General features: G+C 28.8%; 1 protein-coding gene across 1 annotated transcript in view; it reads right to left on the reverse strand.

The window, feature by feature from the left end:
• Window positions 1-5,651, reverse strand: part of LOC143240248 (venom carboxylesterase-6-like) — a 22,867-nt gene extending 17,216 nt beyond the window's left edge. Inside the window, exon 1 of the mRNA XM_076482433.1 lies at window positions 5,514-5,651. The gene's annotated coding sequence lies outside the window, so the exon portion shown is untranslated. The remainder of the gene's footprint in view (window positions 1-5,513) is intronic.
• Window positions 5,652-6,212: the final 561 nt, after the last annotated feature.

Consider the following 6,212-nt stretch of genomic DNA (forward strand, 5'->3'; position numbering starts at 1 on the left):
TATAAGAATACCACAAGGTATAATCTGACTGATTACCAGTTCATTAGATAAACGTTATTATAAGAATACCACAAGGTATAATCTGACTGATTACCAGTTCATTAGATAAACGTTATTATAATAATACCACAACGTCTAATGAGACTCATTACAAGTTCATAAGATAAACGTTATTATAATAATACCACAACGTCTAATGTGAGTGATTACAAGTTCATAAGATAAGCGTTATTATAATAATACCAGAACGTCTAATGTGACTGATTACCAGTTGATTAGATAAACGTTATTATAATAATACCACAACGTGTAATGTGACTGATTACAAGTTCATAAGATAAACGTTATTATAAGAATACCACAATGTCTAATGTGACTGATTACAAGTTCATTAGATAAACGTTATTATAATAATACCACAACGTCTGATGTGACTGATTACCAGTTCATTAGATAAACGTTATTATAAGAATACCACAACGTGTAATCTGACTGATTAGAAGTTCATTAGATAAACGTTATTATAATAATACCACAACGTCTAATGTGACTGATTACAAGTTTATTAGATAAAGGTTATTATAAGAATACCATAACGTCTAATCTGACTGATTACCAGTTCATTAGATAAACGTTATTATAATAATACCACAACGTCTAATGAGACTGATTACAAGTTCATAAGATAAACGTTATTAAAATAATAACACAACTTCTAATGTGACTGATTACCAGTTTATTAGATAAGCGTTATTATAATAATACCACAACGTCTAATGTGACTGATTACAAGTTCATAAGATAAGCGTTATTATAATAATACCAGAACGTCTAATGTGACTGATTACAGTTCATTAGATAAACGTTATTATAATAATACCACAACGTGTAATGTGACTGATTACAAGTTCATAAGATAAACGTTATTATAAGAATACCACAACAACTAACGTGACTGATTACAAGTTCATTAGATAAACGTTATTATAATAATACCACAACATCTAATGTGACTGATTACAAGTTCATAAGATAAACGTTATTATAAGAATACCACAACGTGTAATGTGACTGATTACAAGCTCATAAGATAAACATTATTATAAGAATACCACAACGTGTAATGTGACTGATTACAAGTTCATTAGATAAACGTTATTATAATAATACCACAACATCTAATGTGACTGATTACAAGTTCATTAGATAAACGTTATTAAAATAATAACACAACTTCTAATGTGACTGATTACCAGTTCATTAGGTAAGCGTTATTATAATAATACCACAACGTCTAATGTGACTGATTACAAGTTCATAAGATAAGCGTTATTATAATAATACCACAACGTCTAATGTGACTGATTACCAGTTTATTAGATAAACATTATTATAAGAATACCACAACGTGTAATGTGACTGATTACCAGTTCATTAGATAAACGTTATTATAATAATACCACAACGTCTAATGTGACTGATTCCCAGTTTATTAGATAAACGTTATTATAAGAATACCACAACGTGTAATGTGACTGATTACAAGTTCATTAGATAAACGTTATTATAAGAACACCACAACGTGTAATGTGACTGATTACAAGTTCATTAGATAAACTTTATTATAATAATACCACAACGTCTAATGTGACTGATTACAAGTTCATTAGATAAACTTTATTATAAGAATACCACAACGTCTAAAGTGACTGATTACCAGTTTATTAGATAAACTTTATTATAAGAATACCACAACGTCTAATGTGACTGATTACCAGTTTATTAGATAAACGTTATTATAAGAATACCACAACGTGTAACGTGACTGATTACCAGATCATTAGATAAACGTTATTATAAGAATACCACAACGTGTAATCTGACAGATTACCAGTTCATTAGATAAACATTATTATAAGAATACCACAACGTGTAATGTGACTGATTACAAGTTCATTAGATAAACGTTATTATAATAATACCACAACATCTAATGTGACTGATTACAAGTTCATTAGATAAACGTTATTAAAATAATAACACAACTTCTAATGTGACTGATTACCAGTTCATTAGGTAAGCGTTATTATAATAATACCACAACGTCTAATGTGACTGATTACAAGTTCATAAGATAAGCGTTATTATAATAATACCACAACGTCTAATGTGACTGATTACCAGTTTATTAGATAAACATTATTATAAGAATACCACAACGTGTAATGTGACTGATTACCAGTTCATTAGATAAACGTTATTATAATAATACCACAACGTCTAATGTGACTGATTCCCAGTTTATTAGATAAACGTTATTATAAGAATACCACAACGTGTAATGTGACTGATTACAAGTTCATTAGATAAACGTTATTATAAGAACACCACAACGTGTAATGTGACTGATTACAAGTTCATTAGATAAACTTTATTATAATAATACCACAACGTCTAATGTGACTGATTACAAGTTCATTAGATAAACTTTATTATAAGAATACCACAACGTCTAAAGTGACTGATTACCAGTTTATTAGATAAACGTTATTATAAGAATACCACAACGTGTAACGTGACTGATTACCAGTTCATTAGATAAACGTTATTATAAGAATACCACAACGTGTAATCTGACAGATTACCAGTTCATTAGATAATCGTTATTATATTAATACCACAACGTCTAATGTGACTGATTACCAGTTCATTAGATAAACGTTATTATAATAATACCACAACGTCTAATGTGACTGATTACAAGTTCATTAGATAAACGTTATTATAAGAATACCACAACGTGTAATCTGACTGATTAGAAGTTCATTAGATAAACGTTATTATAATAATACCACATCGTCTAATGTGACTGATTACAAGTTTATTAGATAAACGTTATTATAAGAATACCACAACGTCTAATGTGACTGATTACCAGTTCATTAGATAAACGTTATTATAATAATACCACAACGTCAAATGTGAATGATTACCAGTTCATCAGATAAACGTTATTATAAGAATACCACAACGTGTAATGTGACTGATTACCAGTTCATTAGATAAACGTTATTATATTAATACCACAACGTGTAATGTGACAGATTACTAGTTCATTAGATAAACGTTATTATAATAATACCACAACGTGTAATGTGACTGATTACAAGTTTATTAGATAAACGTTATTATAAGAATACCACAACATCTAATGTGACTGATTACAAGTTCATTAGATAAACGTTATTATAATAATACCACAACATCTAATGTGACTGATTACAAGTTCATTAGATAAACGTTATTAAAATAATAACACAACTTCTAATGTGACTGATTACCAGTTTATTAGATAAACGTTATTATAAGAATACCACAACATCTAATGTGACTGATTACCAGTTCATTAGGTAAGCGTTATTATAATAATACCACAACGTCTAATGTGACTGATTACAAGTTCATAAGATAAGCGTTATTATAATAATACCACAACGTCTAATGTGACTGATTACCAGTTTATTAGATAAACATTATTATAAGAATACCACAACGTGTAATGTGACTGATTACCAGTTCATTAGATAAACGTTATTATAATAATACCACAACGTCTAATGTGACTGATTCCCAGTTTATTAGATAAACGTTATTATAAGAATACCACAACGTGTAATGTGACTGATTACAAGTTCATTAGATAAACGTTATTATAAGAACACCACAACGTGTAATGTGACTGATTACAAGTTCATTAGATAAACGTTATTATAATAATACCACAACGTCTAATGTGACTGATTACAAGTTCATTAGATAAACTTTATTATAAGAATACCACAACGTCTAAAGTGACTGATTACCAGTTTATTAGATAAACTTTATTATAAGAATACCACAACGTCTAAAGTGACTGATTACCAGTTTATTAGATAAACGTTATTATAAGAATACCACAACGTGTAACGTGACTGATTACCAGTTCATTAGATAAACGTTATTATAAGAATACCACAACGTGTAATCTGACAGATTACCAGTTCATTAGATAATCGTTATTATATTAATACCACAACGTCTAATGTGACTGATTACCAGTTCATTAGATAAACGTTATTATAATAATACCACAACGTCTAATGTGACTGATTACAAGTTCATTAGATAAACGTTATTATAAGAATACCACAACGTGTAATCTGACTGATTAGAAGTTCATTAGATAAACGTTATTATAAGAATACCACAACGTGTAATCTGACAGATTACCAGTTCATTAGATAATCGTTATTATATTAATACCACAACGTCTAATGTGACTGATTACCAGTTCATTAGATAAACGTTATTATAATAATACCACAACGTCTAATGTGACTGATTACAAGTTCATTAGATAAACGTTATGATAAGAACACCACAACGTGTAATGTGGCTGATTACAAGTTCATTAGATAAACGTTATTATAATAATATCACAACATCTAATGCGACTGATTACAAGTTCATTAGATAAACGTTATTAAAATAATAACACAACTTCTAATGTGACTGATTACCAGTTTATTAGATAAACGTTATTATAAGAATACCACAACATCTAATGTGACTGATTACCAGTTCATTAGATAAACGTTATTATAAGAATACCACAACGTGTAACGTGACTGATTACCAGTTCATTAGATAAACGTTATTATAAGAATACCATAACGTGTAATCTGACAGATTACCAGTTCATTAGATAATCGTTATTATATTAATACCACAACGTCTAATGTGACTGATTACCAGTTCATTAGATAAACGTTATTATAATAATACCACAACGTCTAATGTGACTGATTACAAGTTCATTAGATAAACGTTATTATAAGAATACCACAACGTGTAATCTGACTGATTAGAAGTTCATTAGATAAACGTTATTATAATAATACCACATCGTCTAATGTGACTGATTACCAGTTCATTAGATAAACGTTATTATATTAATACCACAACGTGTAATGTGACAGATTACTAGTTCATTAGATAAACGTTATTATAATAATACCACAACGTGTAATGTGACTGATTACAAGTTTATTAGATAAACGTTATTATAAGAATACCACAACATCTAATGTGACTGATTACAAGTTCATTAGATAAACGTTATTATAATAATACCACAACATCTAATGCGACTGATTACAAGTTCATTAGATAAACGTTATTAAAATAATAACACAACTTCTAATGTGACTGATTACCAGTTTATTAGATAAACGTTATTATAAGAATACCACAACGTGTAATGTGACTGATTACCAGTTCATTAGATAATCGTTATTATATTAATACCACAACGTCTAATGTGACTGATTACCAGTTCATTAGATAAACGTTATTATAATAATACCACAACGTCTAATGTGACTGATTACAAGTTTATTAGATAAACGTTATTATAAGAATACCACAACGTGTAATGTAACTGATTAACTAAATGTTAAAACTCTTTAGTTTACCTGGGAAGTAAAAACATTTAAGTAGAGGCAATCTTCTTGTCCGGTGAAAGATCCCTTAGTGACTCCATATTTCTTAATCTGAGGACAGAACATTTTATTGTCTACAGCATCTCTAACGTTTGACCAGAATTCCATTTCTTCTGGAGGCTAATGAAAATAAAACAAAAACTTACTTTAAATTTATTGAAAATCTATAAATCATTTTATACAACTTAAAATTGAGAAACCATTTTTTTTTCTGACACTCAAAGCCTAACATTAAATCAGTGATCTTGGCTGGTTATATTAATTAAAGAACTTTATTATTACGCGTAATTATCAATAGGCTGTTTATCCTAAATGGACAGAAATGGTACATTATGGATTTGTTATAAAATAATTAAACCTCTATGATTTTAAATAATCACAAACTTATCGTCTGCAACACAAAATATATTAAATATTATTATTAGTTTATTTGTCAATATTTTATTTTGTTTTCGTATTATTTATTCTTATCACTTGACACCAACTAACAAAAATACAACCTGAATATTGTAGTCCAATATATATAATAATTATTTTATATTTACTGGTTGTGTGAGTTTTCTTGTAGCAAAGCCACTCGGGCTATCTGCTAAGTCCACCGAGGGGAATCGAACCCCTCATTTTAGCGTTGTAAATCCGCAGACCCCCCATTGTACCAGCGGAGTATTATAT

Source organism: Tachypleus tridentatus, chromosome 1, assembly GCF_004210375.1.
Source record: "Tachypleus tridentatus isolate NWPU-2018 chromosome 1, ASM421037v1, whole genome shotgun sequence".
In the NCBI taxonomy this organism is placed as follows: Eukaryota; Metazoa; Arthropoda; class Merostomata; order Xiphosura; family Limulidae; genus Tachypleus; species Tachypleus tridentatus.